The sequence below is a fragment of the Schistocerca piceifrons genome, chromosome 6 (genome assembly GCF_021461385.2).
Source record: "Schistocerca piceifrons isolate TAMUIC-IGC-003096 chromosome 6, iqSchPice1.1, whole genome shotgun sequence".
In the NCBI taxonomy this organism is placed as follows: Eukaryota; Metazoa; Arthropoda; class Insecta; order Orthoptera; family Acrididae; genus Schistocerca; species Schistocerca piceifrons.
Window position 1 is genome coordinate 577823070 of NC_060143.1, and position 13864 is coordinate 577836933.

Consider the following 13864-nt stretch of genomic DNA (forward strand, 5'->3'; position numbering starts at 1 on the left):
ATGAAGTGCTCTGTCACGGGCTGCCTGGCGGCTGATCCATCGCCTCGGGTAGTTGACGTTCAGGTAGTTACGGACAGATAAGTGCCAATGTGGTGGCGCTCCATCCTGCTGAAATATGAATTGTTGTGCTTCTTGTTCGAGCTGAGGGAACAGCCAATTCTCTAACATCTCCAGAGAGTGTGGAACGAGTTGGAGTATCGGGTTGATATTGCTCGAGTGTCTGGAGGGGGCCATATTGAACATCTCTGAACTTGTTTTTGAGTGAAAAAAACCTTTTTAAATACTCTTTGTAATGATGTATAACAGAAGGTTATATTATGTTTCTTTCATTAAATACACATTTTTAAAGTTGTGGTATTCTTTTTGAATCACCCTGTATATCATCCAACTATTATGTGATGACCTGCTGTGCCCCCCTCTTTGATTTATGACTCAGTAAGTGGAGGGAAACTTGGTACAACATGCATGGTTGCCAGCCCCACACAGTGCTTACTTTTCAAAATGGTGGAAAATTTAAAAAAATTTTAATACAGTGGTCTACAGTCGCTACCATCAGAAATGAAGGAGGGAACTTAGTATAATTTGTGATCCAGAAAAGTGCCTGTCAAGATGCATGATACATAGCATTGTTGTATGAGCCTTGCTATATGATATCATAGCACGCTTGTGCTAAGTAAAAATGGATGGAAATGAACAAATGACAGGAAAATCCAAAATATCCTGCTTGTTGTAAGGGAGAACTCAAAATTGAAATGGCCCATATAGGCATGCTTACTACAAGTTTAAAATGCTGGAAATTTTAAAAAGTTCATATTTTAGCGACATTTCTTACATGTTTATACCAGTATCATGTTAAAAGACCACATTAATGGATATCACGTGCATTGTACTAAGTGTAACATGGAAGAGTATAATTTATGACTCATCATCAAACACAATCCACCACTAAGACATTATAGTGGGTATGTAAAATTGGTGGGAAATTAAAAAATTCATTTACCTTAAGCTTATAAACGGTGCAGAGCCCTCTGATACAACCAGCATGATCTGCGTATGTAGGACATACACATACAAGAAATACAATGAAAACACGTTATAGGTTACACATATAAGACAGTGCTAATTACACTGTGGAGATGTATAAACATTTTATACTGGCACCACACGGTTCCACATTTTAAGAAATACTACTGGCGCTATGCAGCACATAATACAGTATGATTTGGATGGATACAACTGCATCTTTATTTTAAACAAGTACTACACCACATCCAGTGCCGCCCAATGCACACACCCCTGCTGTAGCAGACCCCATGAGCTGCCGCCTGACTTGTGAGCTGTGGGGATCATGCTATCGCCCAGATGCAGCGCAGACAGCGCCATCAACATGTTCTAGAAAGGATTGCTTGATCATCTTTCTTTGTATTCTGGGAGGTGCAAAAAGCTCCACCAGACAACAGGTTCTATACTGAAACAGACGCCACCACTTGGTGCCCATGGTGCATGATGGAAGCAGGGTGGAGGTGTGAGGCACTGTCCAGCACATCAAGCACAAATGTGACCTTGCAACCTGATATTAGTCTTCACTCCCTCTCATATGTCTGATAACCAACCATCACCTACAGTTGGCAGAATTCGATACTTGATAAAACTAGGTGTAACACAGCAACTATCGCTGTAGATGTAAACAAAAATCTCAAGAGTTATTGAAACAACTGGTGTGATAAACTAAATATGTGTTATTATAGATTCAGGAACGTAAGTGATAGGACTGATGGTACCTTGGGGAAGCATACGACTGATTTACCTCTACTCCCTAACTAATCCACATCTGCACTTGATATACGGTTTACAATCGTATGAGCTTTTCACAGATGATGATATTGTCTTTATTGTACCGAATATCAGATTTGTAACGTTCACATACTACCTTAAACGTGTAGTCCATAGTATTACAATCATTTAACCACTGTCTCTGCTCCATTTGCACAGAAAGTAATTTGTAAGCATTGCTTGTGCATCTGTAATGGACTGCTCCTTTTCCACTAGCAGTTTATATTTTTTCTCCTCGGTAGCTGTTACAGCCATACACTCCAGTTCAAAAATGCTAACTTGCTTCCCTAATAGCTGTTCATAGTGGTCTGTGTGATTAACATTGTGAATACAGTATCTGATCAAATTACGGAAATATCTACTAGTGGACGTTACTACGGAGTGTGTTTTCCAGTCGAAAGGCAGATTGTTACTTTGCTCCAAGAGTACTGCACTATCTGCAAACAGCACATATCCACATCTAAGCAAGTACTGCGCAACCCACTCTACAGTGCATGGTGGAGAGAATATCACAATAACATTATCGATTTTCTTTTCTGATCCCCTCTCACGTACTGATCAAGGAAGCAGTAACTGTCTTCATGGCTCTATACATTGCCCTAATCGGTCTTATCTTATTCTTATGATCGTTATGTCAGATATATGATGATGGTGATGTTCTGTATGACTTAGTACATAATGGAAGGAGAGGTGCGCTACAGCGAAGTGCAGCAATTGTCATCATAGGAAAGCTGGAAAGGGGTAGAAGTGATCAGCCAACAACTTACCACAGTAAACAGAAGATACACATAAGTTGTATTTCTGTAAGCGAACAAAGACTCATTAAAAATAATTCAGCAAGAAATAAAGTCCAGCTCTCAACGTACACAAGTATGAGAGTCTGAACTATAGCACGAACGCTGGAACCAGAGCCGTGACTAGATGGCATCCGTGTAGCGTGTCTTAGCGAGCAGCCAGCCTGCTGGTGCGAGGTGTCCGGTGGCTGCACCGTGGCGGCGGCAGAGGTCGCTCGCATCCCAGAGCCGCCGAGGGCGTGGCTCATTTGGCCCACACCGTTGGGTCCGCCACATCTTACAAGACCGCTCTCAGCTTGCAATTCGGCATCCAACTTCGTGACACCCATGGGACAGTATCGATACGTGGTACCACAGGTGACATGTCAGTCCACTTAGAGAAGCTTCTAATGCCTTACTTTCCTCTTCCTGGAAAATAACTTCCTTTGCTTCGTTACTCTCCATCAACTCTTATGTTTCTGCACTAATTTTCTTTGTACTTTCGGCAGAACTGTTACTTTCTGCCTCTGTGATACTCCCATCTTCTTGCTCCTGCCTGAATATTGACCTATTCTGCTTCATATAACGGTGTACTTTCTCCCCCTCATTTGCTGAGATGTAAGCGTGTTTTTAACCCTGTCAAACGCAACTTCGTCATTCGCCATTATTGATCATCAATCCACAAACACAGCCTTGCAGCTGCCACTAAGCCATCTATAAATGACAAAGTATTCTCAGTTGACTTGCCTGAAAAGGGATAACTAAACAGGCAGCAGATCAATCTAACAGAAGAGCATCGAAAATCTCATAGCAACCAACTGCCTATGCATCTCTGTGTTATCGGTTTAATAGCCTTTACGTAATGGTACGGATATTTACCATGCAATACATGGCACTGCAGCATCGAGGATTTGGAATAACGTTATTTGTAGGAAACCACAGCAGCAGTTTATAGTCATCCTTCACAGCAATCGTTCTTCACAGCAATCGTTCCACCAAATAGCTCAATATTGGTTCAATTGACCTCAATCTATCTCATTTCCTGTTTTCCACTTTTTCACATTATCTGCACTTAAAGGGATGATTTCTGCCTAGGGACTGACTTCAATATATTCGGTACACTGAATCTTTTTCTTAAGATTTGTGGAATGACATTATTTGAGCGAACAGCAGCAGTATATAATTCTTTTTTTGGAAATCTCTGGAGTAACATTATTTGTAAGGAACCACTTTTAGCACAAATGTTTCAAATGGCTCTGAACACTATGGGGCTTAACATCTGAGGTCATCAGTCCCCTAGAACTTAGAACTACTTAAACCTAACTACCCTAAGGACATCACACACACCCATGCACAAGGCAGGATTCGAACCTGCGACCGTAGCGATCGCGCGGTTCTAGACTGAAGCGCCTAGAACCACTTTTGGCAAACGTGTTGTTTATACAACATTTCTGCTAACTCGACTGTAAATCTGTGACGGTGTGTCTCTAATGCACCATGAACTATGCAGAAAATCCATAATATCTATTTACCTTCTGTGTCTCCCATGTCCAAAGTATCGTGTAGAATAATGTGGACAGCTATATGTCACAGTACTACCATGATTTATTACTAGAACACTTAGAAGGGACTGCATACACTACACTCGACATTGTATGCATACTGTCATCCAGTAACCCAGTAGTGGCAGGATACTATACATGTGTATATTTTTTTTTTTTTACTGCTGTACAACAAAAATGTTACAACAGTAGCGCTACCGCCGTGCTTTATAACTGAAACCTTACTTTTTTTTGCATGTTATTCAGATAACTTTCATTTTTCGATGAGATAAGAGATCTATAACAATACCTGTGTTTCAAAAGAAGGAAAATAAATGTGCATACTGTTAATCTACACGTCAAAACACCTACATACAGAGGAAATTTAGGGGCTTATATTTATCAAAGTATTAATCTTGGCCTCCTTACAGTTTGAGATGTCACCTGAAAGAGAACAGTAGATGCAACTCAGCCAGTTGTACAGAGCAACTGAAGTAAAATTCATAGTACGGTAGCAACCAGATTTAATCTCACAAGCTATCCTAGCACTGAGGACATTCGTTTTTAGCAGAACTAAGACGAGCTTTTTGACAAAATGGTGTGGAAAATTTATACTTTGGTACAAAGATCAAGTTTGTTTTTCATTTCTCTGAGACATCTATAATCATATGTGTATTAAAAAAAAGAACTTATTTCTTTCCATAAATTTTATTTGTACATTCACTATGCAGCGACGTTTTAACTATGTGGAACTATGAGACAGCATATCACAGCATTCGAAATTTAGGAGGTATAGCCATAAATGTGGCAACGGCCTTGCCGCAGTGGATACATCGGTTCCCGTGAGATCACCGAAGTTAAGCGCTGTCGGGCGTGATCGGCACTTGGATGGGTGACCATAAGGGCCGCCATGCGCTGTTGCCATTTTTCGGGGTGGACTCAGCCTCGTGATGCCAATTGAGGAGCTACTCGACCGATTAGTAGCGGTTTCGGCCAAGAATACCATCATAACGACTGGGAGAATGGTGTCCTGACCCCACACCCCTCCTATCTGCATACTCCACCGAGGATGGCACGGCGGTCGGATGGTCCCGGTAGGCCACTCGCGGCCTGAAGACGGAGTGCTTTAGCCATAAATGTCGTCGTGATCACGTGACTAGTACTTCTAACATCTCGGACCTTTAGAGCATATAATACGACTTTATAATCACAACTGACCAGTATTTTGCTTTAGTGGGAAATCTTAACATGCCTCACTCCAAGTTACGAAACATCACTCAGCTGTTAGGGAATAAAATGAGACCAACCAACAATTGCATTGGTGTATGGCTATTATTGGAGAACCTAGATAGTACCCTTACTGACATTGGTGTCCGCCCCCGGTAAGTGAGTGGTCAGTGCGACAGAATGTCAATCCTAAGAGCCCGGGTTCAATTCCCGGGTGGGTCGGAGATTTTCTCCGCTCAGGGACTGGGTGTTGCGTTGTCCTAATCATCAATCATTTCATCCCCATCGACGCGCAAGTCGCCGAAGTGGCGTCAAATCGAAAGACTTGCACCCAGCGAACAGCCTACCCGACGGGAGGACCTAGCCACACGGCATTTACATTTTTATTTTGTAATGAACCTGGACCCCTCTCTTGGAGTATCTGAACGACATTTAGCTGCATCTGGACATTTACATTTTTTCCTGATATTGGTAGCGCAAATTACACTGATAATGATATGATCCTTAAGAAGCAGAATTCAAATGTGCATACATCTATTGCATAGCTGTCTTGTGACAACATCGTGGTGATTAAAATCTGTAATCAAGTGGGCTGTCAAGAATGGTTCGATAATGGGCAGCCTATAATGGTAAATAAGGAAGTCTGCCATGCAATTAACAATCATCTATGCGACAAAATCTCCAAGTTAGTCTCTGAGTGACATGATGTTATGGCGAAGCTACCATTTCTCCTTCACACGATTGGCCATGTGGCAGCAACAGGAATACTGGAAAAAATTGGCGAGCAAGAATTATAAACCATTTCCAGGAAATATAAAAACCCTGTGGCTATGCCGTATAAGGTGAAATTGGCCGACGATAAAATAGTTTTCTAATAGACCAACTGCCTGGAATATTGCAAGAGCTTAGTGCAGACGACAAAACCTTTACAGATGTGGACATAACGCAAGATTTTGCTGAGATTTTCAACAAAATTGAGATGTTTGAACATCTAACCCCAAACCACGATTTCTGTGTACAAGAAGAATTCCAAGAAAAAAGTAACGTTATTCTAAACAATATTAAGACAGCTGGAATAGACTGTTTAACATGGAGGACCTGATGTTGTGGAGTAAACGCATACTACAAATTTATAGGTCGGATCGCAAGGCCAGGAGGGAACAAAAAAGTTGATAACCATTTTATGCACTTTATAAAGTGCCGCCATAAACATCTGCGACGAATTTTTATATCATCTTTGGCTAAAGAACCTGTTATTAGCATACTGGAAGCTACGATTTACAAATGTGGAATGCGTGATGTGTTTGACCCTCTGCAACACTGTTTTGTGTATCAGATGTCGACAAACAGTATTTACAATGTGCTCCATTGTACTGTGTGTCAATCGCTTCTTTGCGGTATAAATTATCAGATAGCTTACAGAACAGTTGCTGTATAGTACCATGGCTGCTCGGAAAGAAAGGTCCAATCGGGCACCCAACGGAAACCACAGCGAAAATTCGATGACTCTTTGCACAAAAGTGTTGCTCAGTGTCTCTAGTATGCCTGTCGATCGGGTCACGTCGCTCTTTTCAGTTCTGAACGCACAGTGAGCACGTGAAGATGCCTAGATGAATAGTGCCTCTCACGAGGTATGAAGGCCTGGTGAGATCTTCCGCCTGATGTTATGCAGCAGCCCACATAACATTACCCACGCATTTCCTCCTTTATGACTATTCTCAGTCGCTCTCTGCTGGGACAATGAATGTGCTCCTGCAGTGCTTTCGATGGGAAGTGTCGATCGCCGACAACAAAGCCCGTAATTGACTCCCTCTGAGTTTTACCTCTGCGCACATGAGCTGCTGGCTATGAAGACAACGTTGTGGCATAGCGTAGAGAAATGTCAGAGAGCACAAGAAGTCACGTTCTGTGACGACGGTACTGGAAAGTTGGTACAACACTACGACAAATGTCAATGTAGGAGAGGAGACTATGTAGAGAAGTGATTGGATGTTGTAGCTAACTGCTGCAAATAAAACATTTTTGATTTTCACAGTAGTTTACATTTCGCGACCGATCGGACTTTACTTTCCAGATAGCCCTTGTATTCTGATACTTGTCTACTGGGCAATAAGAATACCTGAAACTGATTGGTGTGCACGTAAACCACGTCTGAGAAAACATTATCTATGTTCTCTCTACCTGAATTTTTAATTATTTTCCTGTAAACTATATGTAGATCGTTACTACAGACACCAATAAAGATGACATAAATATTTTACAAAAGTGTTATATTAAAACTGGAGAAACAATTTTTTCTCATCTAGGCCACTGTTCTTCATAGTAACAACAAATATAGATATTACTAAATAAGTATTGGTCCCCACAAGCAATGTGTAGTATCGTCATTACTACTGTAGAGTCTTGTACCGCAAGGATGCAAGGAAGAGGATGTTGTTGTGAGTGGCCGGTATACTGTTCCTACAACACAAATGCAGACATGGATTAATACGGTTCTTTATTTAAATGAACATTTGCTTAACTGGAATAGAGTCCATGCGTTGTGGTACAAGCTCATGAGTGACAGTCCTCTAGCAGATGATATCGATAATATTGCTCTTACAAACGCTATAACCACCAATTTGGTCGCCTTGTAATGTCATAGCCTGTGACGTGAACTGAGCCCGCTCAGCGAGTTGATGACGGGACGCCAAACTGGAGGAGTGAGTCAGTGAAGCTCCCGGTCAGCGGCGGCGGCCTAAATACGCGCTGCCAAGAGGGCGTTGGAGGTACGTTGCTTGTCAGTGTGTGTCTGGCCTCTGTCACGAAGGGCGCACTTGATCCGGCACCTACTGTCGATCTTCGCCCTACATCTTAGCTGACCGGTGTGCTGGCGACAGCTTATGCCAGTACATTCCTCTCCCCCCCTCCCCCCCCCCCAAATTGCCACACCATTGTCATGTAGGGAGGATGCGAACGACAATGTGGGGGGAGGCAGGACGTTGGATGTGAAGATGAACTGGAAGCTCTGACTGTGGAGGACAGCATACTCGTGACTGTACCCTGCCGTCTGGCATCTGAGGCAGCACTATGTTTTTAGACAGGTCTTAACAAAGAGAAGGGATGTTTCACACAGAAGAAATTACACCTTTAAGAGCAGTTAACGTGCTATGTGTGGAAAAACGGAAACTGGTGCATATGGCTAAGCCAGATCCTACATAAAAGAAACATGAGCTGTTACTGAAAAAAAATTGCAAACAAGGGTTACATATTACTTTGAATATAATATATGGAAAAATCTAGATAGAGGTAGCGAATACAAGAAATGAGAATTTACTGTAAATAATCTACTGCAAATGCCAGTATTTGGAGTATTTACATGAATCAATAAACCCACAGATGTCTACAGTTTTTTTACATATATCTACAGGGTGGTCCATCTGAAGTTTCGGATGAGATTATCTCGAAAACTATACATCGGGTAAAAATAGTGGGTAAGACAAGTTGATCAGCTCAAAGGGGGACATCAAATGATACTACACGTGACCTCCAGCTCTTGGGTGGGGCGGGGACAACTTCTATATCTTAAATAGAAACACCCATTTTTTACTGCAGATTCGGATTCTCCATAAAAAAGTAATCGAGATTTGTCTGAAGCATTTTTTTAAACCATTGACAGATGGTGCTGAAATCGAGAAAAATGAAAATTGGGGAAGAACTCCGATTTATTTATTATGATCCGAGAAGGACGCATCAAATCGATATAAAATGTGCACCACTTATTTTTTTACAAAATGTATCCTACCCGTCACAGATTTTGATGGAGGGAAGCGGAATGGTATTAAAAACTAGTTAGGGAACTCTTCACAATTGCATTACTCAGCCAACTGTGGCGCTACCATGGCCAAACTGCGAACTATGGCTCAGTATAAAGGTCGGTGCAATGCGATCACACGTCACTTTTCAGATTGTGAACTGTAAACATCAACTGACGAAAGTAAACTATTCTTTAGCGAAACATGGCTCACTATCCTCCTACAGAGATTGTTGATATGATGTTAATTTTAGGTGAATGGCATAACAATTACGCTGCGGCTGCGCAATTGTATGCGGACCGTTTCCCAAACAGACGACATCCAAGCGAAAATATTATTCGAAATTGCACTCAACGAGCCCGAAATGGATACATGCACCGCCCACCTCGTGATTGCGAATACAACGAAAATGACGCTCGTACCCTTACTGTTCTCGCCTGTGTTCAACAGGACCCCGAAATTAGTAGTCATGCGATTCATAGTCAAACTGGAATACCGAAGTCAACTGTTTCACATAAATATCACATTGACACAGGCATTAACGCCGAAAGATATGCAAATACCCGTGCATTTCTGCCAATGGCCCTTGGAAATGATAATAGGTGACAATGATTTTTTTAGATACGTGATGTTCACTGATGAAGCCACATTCAAAAACAATGGCGAATTAAATCGTCATGATTGTCATTATTGGTCCCCTGTCAATCCACAATGGCACAGACCCGTTGACAATCAACACAAATGGCCGTTAACGGTCTGGTGTGGAATTTTAAACGGTTACTTGATAGGACCGTATTTTTTTGACCGAAATATAACTGGGGAATCTTATTTAAAACTTCTCCGCGATGATTTGTTGGAGCTAATGGGAGATGTTGATTTAGAAACTAGGCAACGATTGTGGTTCCAATAGGACGGAGCAGCGCCCCATTATGCTAAAAATGCGGTCGGTGGATAGGACGCGGCGGACCAATTCAGTGGCCTCCACGTTCACCAGACCTCACATCTCCTGATTTTTTCTTGTGGGGTTATTTAAAAAGTATTGTTTATGAAAGACGGCCCGCAGCCCGAAACGGTATGGAGCAACGCATTCGAAGAGCGTGTGCAGCCATACCACGGGATGTGCTGCTCAAAACTGTGGACAACTTTCGCAGACAATTGACTTTATGCATTGAAGCAAATGGGGATAATTTTGAACAATTTCTTCGTGGGTAATTTCATTAATTAAGCACTCCAAATTGTTAGAGGCAAGCGGACTTACACTAATGAGGCACCCCAACACGTCAGAGGCAAGGGGACTCACACCGATGAAGCACTCCATGGGAACATCATTCTAATACGTCCATGTCGTTGTTCCTGGGTAACGCTAAAAGTAGGACGCAGTACATTTTGTACAAAAATAGCTTAATTTGGCGTAACGTAGGAATTGGTGCACATTTTTTATCGATGTGATGCTTCTTTCTTGGATAATTCTAAATAAATCAGAGTTCTTCCCCAGTATTGCTTTTTTCTCGATTTCAGCGCCATCTGTCAATGGTTTAAAAAATGTTTCAGACAAAACTTAATTACTTTTTATGGAGAATCCGAATCTGCAATAAAAAATGAGTGTTTCAATTTAAGATTTAAATGTAGCCCAATGGGGCGGGGGCTGGAGGTCACGTGAACTATCATTTGATGCCCCACTTTTGAGCTTACGACCTTGTCTTACCCACTATTTTTACCCGATGTTTAGTTTTGGAGGTAATCTCTTCCGAAACTTCAGATGGACCATCCTGTATACATACATCTGTTCTTGTATGGATCTACTTAAAAAGGATGGCTACATTGTACATAAATGTGATGGACTAGATGTCGTCCCCAATTTGTGGGGACTAAAATGCATGGAATAAAATCATTTAATGGTAATTTATTTCAACAGTTCTAAACCCAAAGCTTCTTACGGAAATTCCACAAGAATGCCGAGTGAAAAGTCGCCAGTGCACAACCAAATATATTTGGAAAGTTTTAGCAATAGCGTAATGCAGGAAATAAGTAGCAACATTAAAATTACTGACTGCTTCCAGCTAAGAAAGTTGCAAGAAGGTACCAAGGAAATAGTTAAAACCATAAAAGAGATATTTTCCAGGAAAAATTTAGATATGTGTTAGAATTTGAGAATATATAACTTTTCTGTATGTGTCAGATCACTGGCTAGATAAAGAAATAAATTGTTTTCATGAATATTTAAATTTAAGTTAAAAGATAATCTGGATAGTATCAAAATCACACGAAACAAACAGAGAATGAACTGTTATCTACGTGCAATGCAAATGCAAAAAATTAATAAGGATTTCCTACAGGAATATTTGTTTTATTAATCCAATCCGTAACTGCCAACTGTGTGACATGGAATGAGGTGGAGGTGGGATGTATTACAATAATAGTTAACATATCATAGATGACTGTGCTGACTTTAGCTACCTTAAATACAGTTTTATTTCCAATGCATGACCATCTAGCAGGGCCAACACGAATTCTTACTTTCTCATGGGTTAATAACACAGAGTACTAGTCAACTGAAGTGGCCAAAGCTTCGTTTGTACTCAAAATTTCAAAGACGAAAACAATGTCCGAGGAACCGCTTTTGTCCAATTGTAAACACATTGTCCAGTTGTGATATTTTGTGTACGTATTTGTTTGTCACTGTAGCATATCTAGCATATGGAGTAGGTGTGGAATATTGTTCAAAAGTGTATCCACCCGTATTAGGTCTGGGCTAATGTCCAAAGGTGTATCCACATCCATGATATCCAGGATTGTGTTCCTAGCAAGACTTAGCAACATTAGGTCTGGGATAGCATCTGCCCCCCCCCCCCCTCCCCCGCCCCCTCGCCCTCTCCATCAATGACAAAGCAACACAAACAGAAAATATCACTTTTAACTTCCTACTATTTTTAAAAGTCCACTATAATGCCATAGTATTAGACTTACTTTGTGCAGCTGTGTTTGACAGTGAGTCATAAATTGTACTAAGTCTTGTATTTTATACTTAGCAAAACACCTAAGATACCCTGTGCGCTTTTTTAACCTGATAATGGTATACGAATGTCAGAAATGTTGCTAAAACTCCTACCACTTTAAATTTGGAGCAAGTATTCCTAACTGAGCTGTTTGAATTTGGCCTTCTCCCTTAGTACATGTAGGATACCTTGTATTTTCCCACTATGTTTGAATTCCGATCCACTTTACTTAGCATACATATGCTATTATGTCAGAGAGGCAGGCTCAAATCACACTTTTCCATATCATAAGGGTTGGAAAATTTTTTGTACTAAGGTGCCTGTTTCATATCTGACAATCGTAATTGTGGACAACTGTATCCAGCATTTTTTTATTATCTGCCAGTTTTAAAAGTTAGTATTGGATGAATCTGGCAACCATGGATGCTGTTCCAGCTTTCCCAGCAATTTTGGTTCTTAAATCATAGAGGGAGCAAAGCAGGTCATCACATATAATAATTGAGCGATAAATTATAGCTATAACAAATGTGTGGCTGAAAGTAACATGTCATTAATAACAGTAATAACTTAGCTCCGTCTTCTTGGGTAAATCTGGCAACCATAAAGTCTGTTCTAGCTTTCCTAATGAACAGGATGACACATTTCAAAGTTTCCAACCATTTTTATCTCACCCCTTTGGCATAGAGTAGTAGGGGAGAAGGTAGGAAAGAGGGTAGGTGACCTCGATATTGACCTTGTGTGAGATCTGGTAACAACGCATTCTGTCTTAGAACCAGCTCTGCCCCCTTACTAGTTGAGTGCTGCATGACGCTGATGAGCAACTGGCACATACCCCCTCAATTCTTGCTCAGGAGGACCCTAGATTTGCCTATTCACCAAGCTTGGCCATTATCTTCATGTCAGCTGAGACAGTACACAGGCTTATACCCCACAATATTGGTAGAGTTCTTTATGAAGAAAGGGAGGAACTGGAAAATGGCGTAGAATATATATAACAGAAAGCACTAAAGTCTGCTCTTGTGCAACACATATAATCTTTCCTGAGATGGTTAATAGTCCTACTTGAAGCGCCCTGCTAAACCCCAGGACAGGGCAGATAAAATAAATTGTGGCAAGGGGCCAAAATGAGGGGATCTCAGTTACACCCAAACAAAAATTTATTATTTAATCGAACATTACAAGAGCCCAAAAATTTTTTTTAAACACACAGCTTTAATCTTTGGGACTCAATTACCGGGTGAAAGCCAGTTTAATTTAAAAATGACTGAAGGCCAATAACTTACAACGCAAGCATAATCAGAAATTTAAAAGGCAACCCTTATCTTAAAACAGTTCTTTAGTTAGGTTCAAGTAAATAAGTTACATTCAAATCGTCTGGAGGCCAAACACTTAAAACACCAAAACATTAATTTTTTTAAATACGAAAGACCTTATGGGAAACAGTTCTTTAATGTAGGCTGAAGGCCTTAAGAACAAACAACTGAAACTCAAACCTGCTGAAGGCCAAATAATTAAAATTTCAATAGGTTGAAGTAAACTAGTTAAATTTAAAGCTGAAGGCCGAAGACTTAAAAATTCCAAAATAATTTTAAAATGCCAAAGGGCTTACGTGAAACAGTAGTTTAAATTAGGCTGAAGGCCTCCAGAGTAAAACAACCCTAATTTAAAACACAAAACCGGCTAGAAGCCGTACAAGTACC

General features: G+C 40.8%; 1 protein-coding gene and 1 pseudogene across 1 annotated transcript in view; one reads left to right on the forward strand and one right to left on the reverse strand.

The window, feature by feature from the left end:
- LOC124802680 (lipase 3-like) overlaps window positions 1–13864 on the reverse strand; it is a 268556-nt gene that overhangs the window by 68609 nt on the left and 186083 nt on the right. The gene's annotated exons all lie outside the window — the stretch shown is intronic.
- On the forward strand, window positions 4954–5071 carry LOC124803639 (annotated as a pseudogene).